The 20,477-nt window shown below is 36.0% G+C and overlaps 1 long non-coding RNA gene across 1 annotated transcript in view; it reads left to right on the top strand.

Annotated features, from left to right (window-relative positions):
- LOC127020166 (uncharacterized) overlaps positions 1-20,477 on the top strand; it is a 200,370-nt gene that overhangs the window by 80,839 nt on the left and 99,054 nt on the right. Inside the window, exon 2 of the long non-coding RNA XR_007767023.1 lies at positions 9,559-9,620. This is a non-coding gene — a long non-coding RNA (uncharacterized LOC127020166). The remainder of the gene's footprint in view (positions 1-9,558; positions 9,621-20,477) is intronic.

Here is a 20,477-nt window from a genome sequence, read left to right as displayed (position 1 = left end):
TAATCTGTATAGCTAGCTACATTGGAAAGAATAATTAAGAACTTGAGCAGTACAGAATTGTAAGGAATTCATTGGATCATGAGGTCCATTTTCTTGGAATTACAGGTGACAATATTACGTGGTTGCCACAAGTAATCTCTTAATCAAAATAAAGCTGATTTCTCCTGTGAAGACCCTGAGTAAGGATGGGATGTCACAAAATCTGAAATTTAACAGGGCTAATTTTAAGCTGAGATCCTGGTGTGATGAGAGTTTCTTCTGTGTAGAAGTTAGCCACAGCATATGCAGCACCCTACACAAACTACATGGAATCAACACGTGTAGCTAACATCTGATAAGTGGATAAGGATTATTTAAATACATTTAATCTCTGTATTATTTATATGGAGAGTATATATTTCAAGAGGAAAATAAGTATTTACTGAAATGCATAGTAATATTATTAGATGTTTTACTAATGCATTAAAATTTAGGCATCGATACTGAAAAATATCGTCTCGTCAAACATTTGGAATAATTCATACTTAAAAAAAAAAAAATTAAGACCAAATGGCATTAACTCATCACAAGATATCTTTAAGGATAAATTTTGATGGTATCTTTAGGGTTCCTTACATTTTTACATTTGAAATTTCCAAACCTCCTGCTCCTCCTACTTCAGACTTCATTTATCCCAGTAGGAAAACAGGGTTTCCTCGGCAGTCGGCTTGGCTAGGAGAAGACATGGGGGTTGATTTTGCTGTATGTGGCCAATTATGTTGACCTTTGTGATGGCAAGCCTGGATCTCGAGGTTTTTCTCCTATTTAGGACTCCTTCATAGCAGCATAATACATTGCTGCCATGTCAGTTTGTGGTCTAATATTTTTACAACCCAGCAATGCACATTTGGAGATTGTGATTAGCATCCTTAATTCCAAGGGGAAAAAAAAAAAATTTAAAAAGCCTTGTTAGAACTAGAAAGCTGAAGTCTAAAATAGTCCACCTGCTGTTCTAAAGAGTATTATTTTAGTGCCCTGGGGACATGCAAAGTTGTAACCTACTGATGTCAGGATTAGATTTTACAGGGCTTTTTTAACGTAAGTGTTTTTGATAACTTGGCAGAGCATTTTCTGTTGTTCATTTCTGTTCAATGTTTCTTAAAAACAGCATTCTAAGATCCACAGAGACAGTAGCTCGTAAAATGGATGATGTCCCATTTCTGCTTCACAATAAGATATTATTTATTTGATAATAGATTAAGATGGTTGTCAACTAATCACAAGAGAAAATTATTTTTCCTGGAGTCATTGTTTTAAGGTGAATTCTACTCATTTTATAATTCTGTGGTTACTGACTGTAGTGGATTTTATTTTCTTATTGTATGACTAACTTTTCATAGTGACTATAACAATAATAACATAAATATACAAAAATAACATAAATATACAAAAATTTGTTTCCTCTAATGGGAGTGTTTATGCTACTTATTTTAGTGTGCCTGACTGACAGTAGGGAGGCAGAGATGTTTGTTTTCTGTTCAGTAGTGCTTAGATTCACAACTGCTGTTGCAATAAAATCCCTCCATCGTTTTGAGATGAATCAGTATTCAGGTAAGATCTTTAAAAATGTATACTTTCCCTCTGTAGAATTTAGGTTTTGGAACTGAATTAGGTGGCACTGTCTTCTATGGAGTTAATAGGGAACCATCTCCCAGTCACAGCCTTAGTGATGGTGGGCTACCTGCATCACCCTGCTTCAGGGAGAAATTTAAACTTAACTTCTTTTCCCTATTTGCAACTGTTAAAGTCTCTGTAACTAACCACATTTTACCTAAAATAGTCCTTCCCTCCTCACCTTTAAAGGTCTTGTAATAATCTTATTTTCTGAAAAAGAAGTTTAGATTTTTTTTTTTTCTTTCTAAAGTGGGGGGATACAAGGCACTCAGGGCAAAAGGGTTCATGATCACATATGACTGCTGCCATGAAGACTTATAGTTTAAGACAGTACCTGTCTGTATGGACTATTATTCTTTTGGTTATGTTTTTTTCCTCGTTTCGATATTGGAAAAGGCTGTTTTCTAATCATAAACATACTTAGCTCTTCAAATTACAGTTTTGAAAATGTTTGAGAGCTAATTTAAACTTTTTCAGTAAAGATGATAGTGCTTATAGTAGCTAATCTATTCATTAAATATCACTTTTTTTGTATGCACCTTTAATTTCAAGCAGCCTATGAGTTTCTTAAATCTGTTGAAACAATTCTGTGAATAATTTCTGCAAGTAATTTTGTTTGCTGTGCTTGCACACTGCCCCTTACACTGTACTCACTGAACAATTGCTTTTTGCTATTTTGATGTTTTCTTTATGCTCTCTGCCTTTTTTTTTTTTCCCCCTCATATTCCTAGACATTGATGTGGGGAATACTACTTCCTGTTAGAGAGTGGGGAGATGGGGTATAATCCTTCCTGTTAGAAAGCGGGGAGATCTCAAGTGGGAGAATTGCTGAAAGGTTTTGGGGGAAACACTGCAGGTCTGTCCTGTTTTTATACAGGACACCTAAGCCTTCTGCTTACCCTCAGAGAGGACACAAAGTTAGATGAACCTTTTATGGGATTCACAACAGAGAATGTGAATCAGACCCAATACATGTCTTTTCCTCTCAGAGCTACTGGGTTTTTTAAGCCCTTCCTTCTTCTTTCGTTTGCATCAAGGATGTTAGTCCTTTGTCTGCTGGGCTCTTTGTCCTGTGGTTGATCTTAGTCAGCTCACTTGTACCAAGCCCTGAATCTTTACTGTAATAGAAATCCAACGTACGGGGATTTGCATGCTGGTGCTGTGAAATGGTAGATTGCATTGGTGGTTTTCATGTTGAATGAATGACTGTGACTTAAAAAGGGTCCTATGTGAAGTCCTTGCTGCTGAAAATGCTACTTGTGCAGAAGGACCCAGGACATGCTGCTACGTGATGAGGGCATGTGCTGTCCTGTTGTGAACCACTTGCAGCCCCCTCCACCAGTCTCTCCAACTGCCAACTTGAAGGAAGGAGAATGTTTCCTGTTGGGGTTTTTAGGCAAAGGTGGGATGTTTTAGAGGGTGCGTCTCAACCTTTCAGCTTGTAGCTCTGAGAAGAGTTGTTTTCTACTTGAAAACCAGAGCGATGGTTGGTGTTACTGTTCTTAATTTGATTAAAATTCTCACCTTTGCTTTCTGTCATATTAAGGTGAATGTGTCGTTTTGCTTGCCTTCCAAAAGTAGTTGCAGAAAACAGATGCCAGGTGTTGAATCCTAGCTAAACCAGATTTGCTTAACACAAACAGTCGCAAACCTCAGTGTATGTATGGTTCAGCTGATCTTTCTCTCTTTCCTCATGCAAAACAGGCAGTAAATTAATATACAGTCCTAAAGAAGAATCTCTGTGATCCCAGTTTATCAGAGTGCTTAATTGAGTCTGTGAATTTGGCCTGTTGACTGATGATGATGAAGCTTCTCAGGGGGCCCCTATTAACGCTAAAATTATTTAATATTTTATTAATCAATTACTATTTTATGCAGATAATGCTGCTATGGATAGTCCATTAATAAAATGTGTACTAAATCCCTAGAACAATCTTCTAAACGTTGAAAAATGACTGATTAATAGCAGACTCCTAGTAAATGTTAAGAAAACAAAATGTACAATTTTTTTGGCACTAGAAGAAAATTACAGGTAACTCCAGATGAAATGATAATTAGAACAGCAAGTGGCACTATGATGGAGCAAATTAAATCCTTTAGGTATCTTGTGGTTATTTTGGATGAATCTCTACTTTCTCTAATCACTTGGATTATATTGTTCAGAGAGCAAATTTGTGATTGGGGGATTAATACACATATAATTTGACTCTGGATGCCAAGAGAATTGTAGCTCTCAATGGTAAATATTGTCAATTACTTATTCTGGTTGTATAATTTACAGTGCAGCTTCCTGATAAATTCTGATTCTAATCCTATCAATGTATAGTCTTTGTGTTTATTTGTTCAGCTTGGTATGAAATATCATTGTACGTTGTATGAGAGAGAGAAAAAGGGGAGCAGGATTCCCCAAATACCTGCTGTTCAGCTCATCACTACTACAGACTGCATTTTAGGGCTCTTGCCTAATCTCTGTGGTGCTATATTCTTTCTCATCCCTCTTCACAACAGTGAAGAAAAATTAGATTTTTCTATCACAGGGATCACAACCACCTGCAAAGGCTTAAGAGCCTGCACCAATGCTGTCTAATACACGCTCTTCTATCTGTCACTAGATGAGGAGGTGAGAAAACCACTGGTCAGTGAAATACCTATCTTTGTTTTCTTATAAGGCAAGATACTTAAGGATGAGTCTGTCTTTAGATATATGATTAATCCCATTTTAATCAATGTGATTTAAGACAGATATGTGCTGAAGTACCTTGTTGAATATCGGTGTGGAGAGCGATACACAGATTTTGAGATAGAGATATATAATGGATCTGCTTGTGGTTTGAGGTTTTGGGTTTTTTTTCCTTTCTCTATTGCCTTAAACAAAAAGGACACTCAGAGATAACAAAAAGCTGAAATCTGATTATTACAAGTAAAAGCTTAGGGATATATTAAACACATTCAAATCTATCACAAGTTTGAAGAAATTTTGGTACCATTTGAAGTAGCTCAGTTAATTTATTTGCAATAATTATTTCACAGAAAAATATTAGGATTTATGACAGGCTAAAAATAGTTGCACAATGGGCAAGGAAATCTTGAATACCTCTCTAAATTCTGGGACAGTGCTAATGGATCAGGTAACGCTGAGTACTCTTGAATTAAATGGAAACTTATTCCCCACTGATGAGTCAGTAAGGGAAACATCGGAAACCTGTTGACATAAAAACTGAAACAAAACAAGGACTCAGGGCAGGGGCCCCAGTCTAAAAGATTTTATGTGACTTTCAGCTATTTAACAAGCAACAGCTCAAATCACAGTGCGGACTGATTTCAACAAAAGCCCTACTGTGTATGTTTATCACAGATTTCTGTTAGTGTTCAATAGCTCAGAGATATTAGGATTATTCCAGATCTGGAGTTTGGAGGTTGTTACATCTATGTTTTGTTTCATCCTGTGAGAGTGAGTGGATAAATTCGCTGAACATCTATACAGTTCTGTATTTTTCTTAAATGAATCAGGATTCAGTCTTGCCAAGATTGGGCTTTGTGTTTGTTTATGCATATTTTCAAGGCTTAGATAAAAAGACACTTATTCAGTCTACCATCAACATGCTGCCGTGGTTTAAGGGGGAGGGAAGAGAACCCCCAGTATATACGAGGAATATATGAAAATCTGAATCACATAGATGTTCTTTTATTTACAGCCATCATTTATTTTCTATTTAAAGACAAATTAAATAGGAAATGAAAGAAAACATAATACAGCTCTGGTTGAGGCAGAAAATGGTAATTAAATCATTGAACATCTGCATGACAGGATATTTTTTAAAAAGGAACTATTTCTTGATTGTTACATATTTTGATTTTTAAAGAAGTGTGAGGAATCTAGGACCTCAGCAACCACTGAATCTGTATAAGTGCTGGATGCCAAATTGCCTTTTGTGTCTTTCTGAAAATTATCCGTATGTCCTCCTTGTGTCCAGTATTTTTGTTGATATCTCAGTTCAAGGAGCCCAAACTCACAAGTATGAAGTTGCAAGATATAAAAGTTGTTGATATTCACCATTGTACCAAAGAACTTCCAGTGTGTACTGACCTTGAGAAAATATTTTGCTGTGTAACTAACTGCTGTGTGGCATATGCAGTTTTTTGTTTCTACACAAAATCTGTTATAATGAAAGCTGTTTGCAACTGTGTGTGATTAATGACTTCTGTCTCCGGTGCACGTACAGTAGCACAACCAAGCAATACACTGTGAGAATCCCATAATTCCCTGAAGGCGTATCATTACAATGAGACACTTTTTCAGTTATTATGTGGCTTTTTGTGTTCTGTTTTGGTATGAACAGACAAATATTTATTCCTTTTATACAGATTTCCTCTGTACCCCTCGTTGTTGTAACTCATCTTACAAACATATGGGAATGTATGTATGTAGCCATGGTAAAACTGAAGTTGAACACTAAAACAGTAAGAGTAATACATACTGATAACATAATGTACAATAAAAGCATACTAAATTCTCTGAGAGTGACTTGTTATTTATGGAAGCTAAAATGCACCAAATTCACTTTTTGTATTATTATTTTGAAATTTAGGATTTGTGTGTGTGTGTAGGGGAGGATAGTTTTGCAAAAGGCAACTATTATCAAGGTGCTGAAATTAATTGGCTGCTTTAATTGAGGTAGATTACTAGCTAATGCTTTCTTGAATACAGTAATTCTCCTATTAAATTATCTTTGAATAATTACCTGAAATTTCTCAGCTGCAGGGACTGATGGCTATTTAATTGCACAGTGATGTTGCTATATAATTACTTAACAAGGTGTCCTTTAATAGTTTAATTCCCCTTTTCCAAGAAAAAAAAAAAACAACCTACAAGTATGACTTATTTTTTTAAGTGCTGTGATTTTATTTATTTTTTTACAGATAACTTTGTATCTGAAACAGTAAAATAAAGCTATTTGTTGACTTGCTTTTAAAAGTAAGTCTTTTGGTTGTTCAAGCATAAATTTGAACTCAGAAGAGTTTTAGAAACAGAAAAAACCAGTTAGGCGTTCCATTAGTTTCATTATATTTATTTTGTGGTTTTGTTATTTGCTTTACAGTATACTTTGAGTGAGGTGTTAGAAGCTCAGGTCTGATATGCAGAGACTTAATTATGTGTTTGTTGAGTTTTGCAGACAGGGAGTTGTCCAGCTAATGGTGTCTCATGTGCTGAAGCAAGGCAGACTGACCAGGATTTTTAAACCTGTATTTATTCCTCCTGGCCACAGAGAGTGAGGAAATTGTTTTCTTGCTGCTGGTTCCTAGCAGCTGGAAAGAGTGAGCAGAGAAAACACCTATTTGATCAAAGATGTTGAAACAAAAGGTTGGACTGTTTGGGGATCACAAGAAAAATGGCTCGGGATTATGCTACATGACATAAATTTCCTTGGTAGTTCAAGGATAGACTGGTTTTTGCTGACAAGAAATACCCTACGTTGAACAACACAAAACTTGGCAGCTATAAAGGAGCTTGTTAAGTCAAAACTTGAGGCTGGAACTGTGAAGCTGGATAGAGCATTCTGGAAAATTGAAGAGAGGTATGGTAGGGTCATCTTACCTCTTTAGTTTAGTTACATAAGCATTTTGATGTATAGGTATTATATACCTATATATAGACATATATATATAGGATATACAGATCTGCTGGACCTATACATTACTGCAAAACATTAAGTTCTGAACCTTGAACAGAACCAGAGGTCCATTTAAAATGTGAGGGCTTTTAAATTTCCTTTTAAAAACAGAATTATATGCACATAGGGGTTACTGATCAGTATGAGTTCCACACTGCCTCCATGCTGATCCATGGCAGGTGTGACCTATGAACATCTCTACCTGGGAGCCTGGCACTGCAAAAGCTTGGGACTTTGATTTTGGACATGTCAAGTTCCCTCCTAAATAGCCTTCAACATATATGGCAGTCTTTTACAAACATATGTCAGTAACACACATTTTTGAACCTCTTTGAGGAAGAGTTCCAAAACCCGTATTTGTATATGCCACTTTAAGACCAGAAGAGAATGATCAATCCAGTATTATAGAAATATTCTCTGTCCACAGGGATTTTTTTTTTTTTTTTTTAGACAAATCTCTGAAGGGTAAAGCTAGCAGAAGAATGGCTGTACTGGATCAGAGCAAAGACACACGTAGCTCAAGCTGTCAGGAATGAAGGCATCAGTACTACGTGTTGTTATTTCACGAACATACAATCCTTGATTCATACCATCTAGTGTTATCTCCACTTTATCAGAGTTGAATAACAAAGGGGGTTTTTTAATGTCCATTGATCTTGCAAGCCTGGTATGAGATATTCATTGCCTCATTTTGAGAGAAGTTCAACTTCACAAGATGGCCAACAGCCATCAAATCTCAGGCACCAAAGATTACATTTTTAATTAGAATAAACTGATGTAGAGCTGTTGGCTGGATGGGATTTTTGTCAATTTGCATAAATAAGGCTGAAAATTGCATAACACTCTTGTAATATTTTCCTTAGTGCTTCAGTCAGGGAGTGACAAACCCAAGAACAGAAAAGAAATGTTTTAGCCCTCATTTCTTGCCTGAGCACAAGTCCCTCCCTTTTTTCCTCTAATTTCTTAGTAGTTTATGTCAGCAAGACAATTTTTTTCATTGGGCGTGAGGAGGCTTGGGCCTTTACCTCATTTGATCTAAAAAAAACCCCATTGTAATCTTTGCAGAATGCCCCTAGTAACTTCTACCAGAGAAGAGTGGCCCAGGCCATATCTGGGACTGAAAGACTCCATGGAAGAGTTAAATATGAGCAGAGCTCTTGGCCACTGCTCTCTTATAAATGTCGCTGGTCCTCTTTCACCCAGTGAGCTCAGACTCCTCCTGCAATAGATCTGCACTGTACTTCTGTGCTCATATTGTTAGATGTTTGTAATAACATGAGAACCTAAATATTATTTGTTTGTACTTCACTGTATTCAGAGATCTGAAATTATGACTGAAGCTCAGCTGTGCTAAATCCTGTACAGTCGTTTTTTTTGTCCTGTCTAGACATAGGGCTATAAATAAAAGTCCCTGAGGCAAAATACTCCCATCCTAAAGCTCCTTCAGCCTGCTGGAGGTAGTTGGTGTGAAGGACAGATGGTGTGATGTATAAATAGAAAGATTAAGGGACCAACAAGTCACCTCTCCAGAACATTTCCAAGTCTCCCAGAAGTATGTAAGCCTCTTCTCTGCTTCTCTTGCTTTCTTATTATTTTATTTTTCTCCTGTTTTCTTTCTTCTTTGCTTTGACCTCTGCTTGTTCTTCATCTTTCTCCCCCCATACAAACCCTCCCTTTTCATTCCCAACTCTTTCTACTTTACTCCTCCCCTCACTCATTTTCTTCGGCATTGCAGCAATGGTAGTCAAAAGAAGAAAGGCACAGAATTATCTGTTACTTAAATGGGTGGTGCTGATGAAAAATTAGGGAGGAGGAAAAGAAGAATTAATTATCTGTAATGTAAGGGTTAAGAAATAAGATTTTTCCCAACTAATATCTGAAGAAAACCTAGATTTGTGAGAAATGTGAACATTCCTTCTTCCTTCATCAGAAGGCTCTGTAGCCATAGTGTTAGAAAAGGAAAGAGAGGGTCAAACCTTATGTTTTTATCCCTGCTTTCTGCAAGTAACCTGCAAAGAGATTTTTTTTTTTTTCTCAAGGTTGCTGAGCATCTACTGCTCTAATTTCTCTACCTCTTAGGAAGGATGAGGTGTAATTCTAATCTGTTGCTTTGAGATCTTTCTATGAAAGACATGAAACAAGTACAAGTTGTTATTGCTAAAAGGCAGTGTATATAACCAGTCACTGAGTAGAAGACATCCATTAATTTTTGTTTTGTTTTATTTTTAAAAAGGTGTGCAGCTGATATGGAGAATATGACAATTCAACTGGATGAGTCAGCACAGGCAACACAAAGTGAGTTTGTTTGTTTTTTTTAAAGAAAAATATTCGTGCTCCAGGTCAATTTATTGCAATATTACCTGCAATTACAAACCCAGAAAAGTGCTACTAACATTTTCCTAGTTTTTTATTGGAAAAGTGGCTCCATATCCACCTAGTGGAAGAGCAGACAGTTAAGCTACTCTGTGTCTGTGATTGTTCACCTAAAAAAAAAAAAAATAAAATTAGTCTCTACATGTCATTTTTTCAGCACTGTCCTTGAGCAAAAGCTGATAACATGTATTAACACTGGAGAATACCTGTCCAGAGACTTTTCTTACAAAAACTTCAGAGCAGTGATAACCAAAAGCATTTCCTCTTGTAAATATGTTTTGCAAGTATGTCTGCATTGGCCTGAAGTCTCACTGACCACTCATCAGCTCAAATAAGGTTTTTGAAAATCAATTCTTTTCTGCTCTGGAGTGGAAATACATCAAACATTGTCTCGGTACGTATGAGCAGACAGTATTTTTGTGTACATTTCAGCTTTATATTTATGAATTAGACAGAATGCTGATAATGTCTAAACAACCTACTATAAAATAAAAAGGACAAATCCAATTGCAGATTCATTTTACTTGAAGGGACATGCAAGATGATATGCAGATTCTTAGTCCTTCTGTAACCCTATGCAGTGCTTGGGGCTGGAGAGTGATTTTCTGAAATTTGAGAGGAGAATTAACAGACGACATAAAGTTGGTGGCAGTGGCATTATATTCAACCCCTTTGCACTATTTCATATAGAAAATTAACCAGAAAAGATTGTGGTCTTTCTTCTGATGTTTTGCTGCTACAGATGTGAGATTTGTTCAAGTACCCAGTGAAACAAGCAGCAACGTTTGAGTTGCACTTGGTGGATTTTGTGTTAGGACCACGGATAAGCAGTCATCATGAGGCTACTTTGAACTGTGGGGTACCAGGGAGGGAAGGAACGGAACTGCTCTCAGCCATTGCCAGAAATGGGAACTGCAAACAGGGATCATAAAACCAGCTCTTTCCACAAAGACCTATGATGAGCAGAGTTTGGTGAATCAGTGAATCCAGGCCTTGGTTTCCTCAGCCTTCTGTTGGGAATGAACGCTGTCCTGTTAGCAGTTAAATGAAGATAAAGTACTGCTATTTGCTCTTTCTGAAACCCTTTCATTTTTTAAAACTAAGACTCACTGAACACAAGTCATCACCTGCCCCCATAAGCTCTATTGCTTTTAATTTCTTTTTAATGCCAAACTTTCAGTGAAACGCTTGGGGGGGGGAAATGGCTTTCCAATGGGGAAGCCTGTGATTTTGATTTAGAATTGCATCCTCAACTAGTAGTTTGAGGGAAGATTGAACTAGTAGATTGAAGGAAAAAATAGTACTTGTGTAATTTTTGGTGTGTTTTTTACAATTTCCTTCTTTTCCCATACCTCAATCAGTTGGTGTTATGGTTTGGAATAGAGCAGAGCAAATAAGTTATTTTTCACTCAGTAGTTGTAACAAAAGTTGTATATCAGCTTGGATGTTTAATGCTTTTTCAGAATTAAATGTAACCATACTGTTTTAAGAAAAGAAAATTTTCTTAAGGTGAAAAATCCAAATATGTTGAAAAAATATGAATTTAAAACATATAGTAGATTTTTTTTTTCTATAGTAGATCACTTTTTCTGTTGAATGAATTGAAGTATGAAGGTGACAGGGAGTGTTGAAAGTTTTGCTTCTCTTCGTAATTTTGTGATATGCTTTCAGAGGATGGGGTGAGGTGAGTCCCATGGGAGGAATGGGGAGCAACACTTGCCCTTGTGAGCTACAGGCCCTGCTCAAGGAGTAGGAGATACCAAAGTTTGCAGGAGGGGACAGCAAAGATTACCATTGTAGAACTAAAAGCCTGCAGCTCGCACAGAGGCTGTAAGGTGGCAAGAAGGAGCACGCAGCATTCAGCAACACCTTCAAGGCAACAGAAGAAAGAATTTCCTGGGGACTGGGCAAAGTTCCTTGTAAATCAAAGTCCCTGAGTCTGCTGGAACTGGGCATGGAGGCAAGGACCTGCCTGTAAAGACACCGTGGGCAGGGTTAGAGCTGTATGTGAGTCATCTTTATTTCAGTTCTGTCCAGCATTACTGATATTAAAAGAAATACAATAATAATAAGGAAAAAACCACACTGATATCAGATTATTCAAGAATTGCCCAGATAAAGCTGCTGTAATAAAAAACACATAGCTTTGTATCAGTGGAAAGTGGTGCTAAGTTTGTATATGTCAAGTGTGCAATTACATACTTCATATATCTCATTTTCTTTAACCTTATCACTTAATTTCATTATTATTTAATACTTTTTCTGGAGAAGTTATCGCTAATATCTATCTTCAGTTGTCTGATGCATATTTTAATCTAGAATAGAAATAAAGTTCTCAGATCTAAACTTTGCAGCAAATATCTCAACCTTTTCCTGTCTCAGTACATCAGAGTTCACATGTGAATCATGTGACAGGTCACATCTGGGTGTTTGACTATCTGACAAGGGTATCACCTACCGTGTAATGGATGTGCACAGTGCCACAGAGTGGGTTTGCTGGGTCTTCTTGCTGTGCACAGCTGTGGTGTGTAGGTGCATCCAGGGAGCTGCACTCTCAGGTGGCTTCTTGGAGAAAAGGTCTCTACTGGGAAGCTGATATCCCTCTGCTGCTGTGCAGCACCAGGGCTCTTTGCTCGCTCGGGCATCCCATATACCAGACTGATGGTTGGTAGGATCAACTTTAGCACCTGGGATGTTGAAGCAGGAGAGGATCCTTAACCCACTGCCTCACAAAATGTAGACCTCTGTCTGTAATATGGAGTGTTAAGTGGGGACAAATCAATGAGTTCAGAGTCCATGAGACTTAGGAGGTGTGATAGGGTTTCTGTCAAAAGGATATGTTCATTGCTGTTCCTTGTCTAGACTAACATGAAAATATGAAAAAATGTTGAGATGTGAGGTCAGAGTGAAGGAGAAGTTTTTCAGTTCAAGTTAGCAAAAAAATTGTTTTATTATAAAACATGAAAAATATCATTATTTGTAAAACTTAAAATGCTTTGTCCTGAAGCAAAGTAACTGTATCCTCTTCAGCCTTATTTCTTGTCATGCTGTAGGAAAAAAAGTGGATCTTGATTAGCTGAGTTGTGTATCTGGTTCCTGTTAATCGTGAATGATCAAGACCTGTGAGATAGTGGCCGTCCTTCAGTGTGCCAAGTGTAACATTAGAGAAATAATATTTTTGCAATGGATGCATTACTCAAGCAGCTTTAGGTGGTTTTCTACAAGGACTTTTTATTGATACTTTGTTTATAAGGCTGCAGTTCTGGATACTTTATGCTTCTGGGTAGCTAGAACGGAGGCAGACTCTCTTTTGGTATGGAAAGATTGGGTTTTTTCCTCCTGCTCTTAGTGGAGGGCTAGTACTTGTTTCCCTGGTACTTCTTGGGGTGAGGGGAAGACAAATTTTGGTCATCAGGAAGGCTCAAAATTAAACATTTTCTAATACTATCCATGCAGACAAGGTGCTCAGACATTGTAGCAATTACATCTGATGTCAAATTTGAAGGTATGCACATATTCCTTATTGCTAAAACCAAACAGTTAGCAAGGTTGCTCTACCTTTACATCTAGACTTTAGTACTAGGAAAAATCTCAGAATAAAATTATAGTTAGAGTTGCAAATTAAATAATTTGGATCAAACACACTAGGTTGAACTCAGGTCCTTTCGATAATGCACGTTGATCTAGGTCTTCTTTTGTGGATCTCAGGAAAAAATAAGATATTAATTACTAAATTCCATATCAAGGTGTACACAACTCTCCTTCCTTTTCACAGCCTCTTGTGATTCTACTTTACACACACTCCTTTTCCTGAATCCTGCAGCGTTCTTCTGTCTCGGATTCTGGATACTGGGTATTCACTTCCAGGTAGTAAGGGAATATTTACTTTGTTTCTGACTTTCTGGTGAACTTTCAAGTTCTTGTTTTCTATATGATAAGAGATAAGATATTCATGCTCAAAGTGGCCATAAAATATTCTGTCTTTGATTTGGTTTTACCTCATGTATTTAAAGGATAAAGATTGAAACACAAACTATGCATGTAAAGTTGACATATTTATATGCAACTATCATATCTCACATATTAAGCCTACAATCGTTAGAAAAAAGTACAATGTAATTCTAATTGGCCTTAAGCCATTACCCGCCGAATTACATGTGATGTTAGAATTACACTACCATCTAGGGACGCTTAGATGTCCACCTTAGATCATGACCCTGGTTTTATTAATAATAAAGGAAGCTTTTTTCTTTTCTTTTGTAGGTATGAGGTAGACTTAGCACAGACTTAACAATGTATCTGGCATTGAATCTAACTAGTAATTAGATTCAGGATTCAAGAGAAAACAGTGTCCTTTTAAATTTTTCAAACTTTTGTAGATCTTTCAGTGAAAAGTTCCAGTTATCTTTATTTTAATACGTTCCTTTTGAAACCTTGAAGGTCCTAATATTTGGCCTGAAAATAATTTGGTTTCATGTTATTGTGAGTTCATTTAAAAAATAGCGATGCTCAGCAAAGAGAGAGCAGGTGTTTTGTGCTGCCCTTGCCCTTGGTTAGAGGCTGCAGTGGAGCTGGAGCCAGGAGGGGGCACAACGAGCAGCTTTTCCCGTTAACCCTTTGAAAAGTTGATGGCATAATCAGAGAAAATTTATGCGGGGTTTCATACAGCACCTTTTTATTGCAGTTCTAACGTATGAGTGAAATAGTGGCAAGGAGAAAGAGCCACAGCGTTACATAATAGAAGAAATACGTTTTAATTTTCTTTTCCCTCACATCTTTTTGCCTTTTATGCATCTTAAGTCTTCAAATGGTACTTAAGACATAAAATGTCAGAATAGTTTTACTTTGATTATAATAAAAATCAGTTTTTCTAGATTTGTATAAAAACTTGTTTCTTCAGTATTGTATATCTGGAATAATGTAAAAGTTAGGTTGTCATGAATATGGCTTACAGGCATGTCATTCACATGTGAAAGGTGTAATCGGATCTATAGGTCCCGAGGATATATAAGCTCAAAGCAATTGTTAGATATGACATTTTCTACTTTGGGTAAGACTTTTAGCACATTGGGCAATTAAGTATTTGTGTGCACCAAGTATGCGCTCAACTGCTTGTATAATTTGTATGAATAGCTAGTTGTACACATAAGTACATAATTAATTAGCTGCCTGTGCTATTAACTGCTGTGGACGTACAGCTATATCAGTTTGCTTTTTTAGGAGTGTTTGTGAGAAATTTTTAGTGCTTGTTGGATACATGAGTAGAGAAAGAATAAACAATAAATATGGCATTTTGTATGTATAAGTATGATCCATACAAAGTTGTTGTCTTTATAAGCTAGTAGCTGCTATTTTAAAAATACTACTTAATTGCAAAATGTCTAAGAATCATTTTCAATCAACTTATCTTCATGCTGACCTGTAAATCCAGACAATGCTGTCATATGCAACTTTAGCTCAAGTGTTTAAACCTCAGTAACAGGTTTTACATGCAACTCTACATCATGCATTCCAACTTGGTCATACAGTTCTGTTTTTAAATGTGAAACATTTATGAAGGAGATTGGAACCCGAGAGCTGAGGACGATGCAAATTCCTTCCTTGGCCTCGTTGGGCTTTGGATCAGGCTCATCAAACCCAGTGAGGGGCAGGTCGCTTGCACAACAGTTATAGACGCTCTTCCCTATGAATGAATAAACCATTTATAATTGTATTTTGTAAAGTGCACAGTCGCCATAAATGGTATGAGATTTTTTTTTTCTCTGAATTGGGTTCTTTGTACTGAAATGTGTAGTTAGCACAAATATTCATCCTGCCCTGCTGTATGAGCTGAAAGGGCCCAGAGGAAGCTACGAATGTGCAAGTCACACTGACATTTCACTCCTCAGTCCTTTGCCCCGATATTGTAACTTTGCTATTTTTCGGCAAAGGCATAAGTGGGGAACATATCCAGCTAATACAAGAAAACTTTAACTCTTCATGAGTGATAAAATTCAGGGCTGAAAATGATGGTGTTATATTAATTGAATTCCCTGTTCCTTTTTTATATTTGTGAGTTTTAGGAGCAGGAACCTCACACAGTTATGAAGCAAGAAAGATGTGTGTAGACTGCTTATTTGTTGAAAACCAACAGTGAGTGCTACAGTACTTAGAAGGGAACTATAATTGCTTTAAGCTTTTCCTCTTCTGGGGTGTATAGTACTCTGATCTTCATAATCCTGGGTATTAAGAAACTGAATAACAGTCGTCTTGTTTAAAGTAAAGTGAAAAACATCAATTGCATCTCTCCTCCCTGACTCTTACCCCAGCAGTATTGCCTTGAAAAGCAATTTTCCTCCAGAACCACTGACATACTAGTGTCCTTAAAAATTAAGATGTTGTTTCATTAGTCTTTCAGATTCTGAAAACAAATCACCATCAATAATCTTTATCGGAATATCTTATATGAACATAAAAAATAAAAGGATGCACTAACAGTGAGGTTTGTATATTTTAAATAAAAAGATGTACTTTTCATATGCGACATTTGTGGTGGAATGCTTTTTTGATCGGAATTAAGCTTCAGAATTAAGGTAGCTGTAATAATCAACATCCCCATGAAAACATGCATACTCCTCATATGTAATACTTCTATTTTTCTAGCCAGGATCTCCCTACATATTTTATTGCAATGTCTTTCCATTTGTATTTTCCTTCAAAGTCACATTAGAAATACGTAATGGACAAAATACTTGTACACATGCTTTAGAGTAACAGAAACAAACAAATCAAACCCCCAAGTAATTGTGAGCCCATGTCAGCAATTCAGTTATTAGGATCACATAAACCCATGTCTTATATATTCCACCCAGAATTGTTTTAAGGTCCTTGTATGCATTGAATTTTGAAATATATTATTTGAATATAAAAGTAGATTATGTATTTCCCCTGTGGCTGGCCAAATGTCTTTCCAACAAAGGGTAAAATAAGAAGGCTATTTTTTTGTGTAAGAGAGTGATCTTTTTAGTCATGCTTGATTGCTTTTTCAGGACTGTCTCCATTTATAATGAGATATTCTTGGACTCATTTGAACCAGAAAGTTTAGTAAAATTGTTACATTTTTACATAAAATACCTTGAATTATTTAAACTGTCTCAAAATCAGTATTTTTTAAATATATGTGATACATATTGGATTTTTGCTTCACAGACTGAACATGGCATAAAATGGAAATATATTTAGCGTATTTACAAGAAATATTTGTTTTAATCTTTCATACTTGTCAGCACTTCACACTAATTTAGTCTTATCTGCTGCTAAGGAGTTACACAGTGAGGGATGCACTTTTTATTCAAATCCCTATTAATGTTCCATATCATAGTTTGGCAAGAAAGCTGTTACTGTATTGGGCTATGATACAGGAAAGTTTTAATTATCTGTACTTTTCAGAGAACTTGGCCTAGGACTTCTGTGCTAGCGTGCCGAGAACAACGATGTGAATTTACTTTTATCAGCAGTTTAAAATGGCATTATAAAATGTGTTCTGTGATATTGTTTTTGAAAGATCGGATGTGCAATGAAATGTGCAGAGCTTGAGGAAAAAAAAGTATTTTTATTATAATCACGGTGCCCAGATAAAATGGCAAGTATGCAGTGCTTTAGAAATATTTTTTTGTAGTTAAAGATATATTTCACATTACCTAAGTTTGTGTTTTACAGTTGGAAAATACACAATCATACTTCCATGCTTAGCTTGAGTCTAGTTCTTGCATTACTCTATATTTAATGTTTTCAATGTATTTTGTAAAATATTTCATTGTAATGTTAATGGAGCTTACTTAAGCATTTCTGTACTTTACAGACAAAAAAACCTCTATCAGTTGTAGATCAAGTAGCAAAACCCTACAGCAATTCTTTTTCAAAGGAACAAATTATATGATATTCAAAATTTTATTTTACAGTATATTCTTCAGGCAGTATGAGAAGCAGCTCTTTTACTTCTGAACCCACAGCAAAAGCCTGTGTCTCATCTCTCCTGTAATTGTCCATTCTTTTTATAAGATTTATTTTTGCCTGTGGTGCTGAACTGAAAAAGTCACCCAGCTAAAATGTAGTTACTTCATTTCCAAGTAAAAACAATAGTGTTTTCATGTCCATACTTATTATTATTCTGAGAATGTACTAATTTGTTACATCCAAGATGACGGTTAGTTTGGTCCATGAAAGGGGCACTGTGCCAACTACTGCAGTTAAGTAAAAGGACTTCTTTCATGGAAAGTAGTGGGACAGAAAGTAGCCTGCAGTGCATGTGGGTACTGGGAGGCAGGTTGCCAACAGAGTCATCCTGGTATCAGGCTTTACTGTGTTGGGTTCTGAATGAAGCTAAAACTATGATTTCACTAAATGTCGGCATGGGCAGCCAAATTTTCAAACCACTAGTGCTCTAAGGAGCAACTGATAAATGTTATATCCCTGCGGGCTGTAGTTGATGTTGCACAAGGATTTTGCATGTGCTCAATGCATTATCATTCTTGGCATTAAGCTTAGATAATTGTCTACTTATATTGAGCCTGTAATAGCAAAATACAAGTGAAGAGGCATGTTTTACAAAGTAAAACTATGAAATAGGTTTAGCTATATTACTATGGATTTTTTTTTTTTTGTTCTATCCTACTAAATTTGAATGAGAATGAAGTATGATTCTATACCTTAATTCTGCTCAAACCAGGGTGGTCTCATAATTTTGTTTTACATGCATGACATTGCTTAAGGTCATTAGTTGTAAATCTTAGTATAAAAAGACTGAAAATATATTCAGTACTTTGTAGTTACCGAATACATATTTAAAAGCCTCTATGAAAAGTCGGGACCTACATGGCAGATTTTCGGTTACTGAATGGTCAATTTAATGATGTAGATTAGCTGTACCTAAACAGTAAATGGAGATAGGCTGTTGCAAGGCTTTGATGAATCTCTCTGATGCATATCCTAGTTGATCAATTTTCTAATTTTAGAGATTAGTATTCTTTTTTTCAATCTTAATATACTCTCTGGTTACATTCTATTTGAAATTTGACTTAGATCAGGTATAACTTTATTTGCATTTTTTGTTGTTTTGCTGTGGCTAGTTTAACAAACACAAATCAAATTTGCATTTGGCCTTTCTCTTTTTAGTGACTAATGTAACGGTCTCACTTTTTCACTCATTTTTTCCTAGTGTTACCTGACTTCTAATTAATTATTTAAATCACTATTGTATATTAAAAAAGAGCCTTCCATGTTGCTTTAAAAGTTTTAAAGAAAAGTGGATTGCATTGACAGATTTTGTTCAGCATAAAGTCAACCATTAAGAGTTTAGCATCTAAAATTTTAATAGAGAAAAATTACTTCTTTATCACACAGATAGTTACTGCCATAGCTGTGTATATTACTGCAATAGCTATGCATAGTATGACCAACTTTATTATGTATATAAATTCTGTTTATGCAGTATCTATTGAGAATATGTAGGGAGCTTTGTGAGTAAATATTAAGAAATATTTAAATAATTTATTTAAGAAAAATCCTATTTTGTTTTTATTGTTCAAGTTCCTGGAGCTTGAAGTAGTTTCTGCAAATGTGTGAATTACTTTTTTTTTTTTAACATTTTCAACATGAAGGCTACTAGTGTCAATCCATTTGATAAAATACCCTCTCAGACTCATGCAAATCCAAATAGGTTATCGAGTATACTATTAATTTTGTCTTTACAAGTGCAGGATCTTTAACATACAGAATAATTAAATATTTGTAATAAAGCAGTTAACTCGAGCAGTTTATTGCTGTGATTTGCAAAACTGCATTGAGCCGCTTTCTTTTCATTTCATTGATGGTGGAACAAACATTTCTTTAATAAGGATACAGCGCATTCTAATTTTGTTGCAAAAGCTTAGATAAGGATCAGGCCCCCTCTGAATCACTGCTTTGACCTATGACATTGAAAGTGCTGAAGCGCTTTGGCAAAAGAAGAGTTAGTCATTCATTATTATGCACAGGACTTTCCAGTTCTAAAGGGCCTCTGTGCTTTCTCTCAGATAGACTTTGTTTGTTGGAAATGAGAACTGTATTTTGGCAGTAAAGGACACGAACTGAAGCAACTCTGCAGGCAGACTCATTATGACATAATCCTTCATTAATCCTTATTCTCTATTAATAGATCATGACAGAAGTTTTGCTTTGGTTGACCATCTTCACCAGCAAGCTATGAGAAAGCATTAATAGACAAAGGTCCAAACTCAGCTTTTAGGGCTATCATTTTATTTACAGTTTTAAGAAAGTATGTATTATTACCTTGGAGAAGTTAGTATACTAAGTGATCTGTTTTCTTCAAGTGCAATCTAGCTATGTATCTTAGAAATGTGATTTTATCTATTGGAAAATGGATTACTTATATCACTCACCTGGCAGATAAATACACTGTAAAAATTAGGTGTTGATTGCAGACTTGCTGCTGGAAAAATATAGACTCCATCAGTAGTGGGGGTGGCAGTGAAAAAGCGAAAGGACTGAAGGAAGAGAGCGTAAGTGGCATGTGAAATGAATGTGGCAAAATACGACCAAGAGAAGGAAAATCTGACAGCTTTTTGTTTCAGAGAAAGATCAGGAGAAAAACGTGGAACATAACTGTGGAGTGTTTTGGAATATATTTTTGCAAGAGTTACAAAAAATATTGTTGTATTATTTATTGTAAGAAAAAAAATTATAAGTCAAGAATAATGAGGCTCATATTTGCCTGATGTAGCAATGTATGGTCCTTGGCCA

Source organism: Gymnogyps californianus, chromosome 10, assembly GCF_018139145.2.
Source record: "Gymnogyps californianus isolate 813 chromosome 10, ASM1813914v2, whole genome shotgun sequence".
Lineage (NCBI taxonomy): Eukaryota > Metazoa > Chordata > Aves > Accipitriformes > Cathartidae > Gymnogyps > Gymnogyps californianus.
The sequence above is the reverse complement of the archived record's forward strand: the minus strand, read 5'-3'. Positions and strand labels throughout refer to the sequence as shown.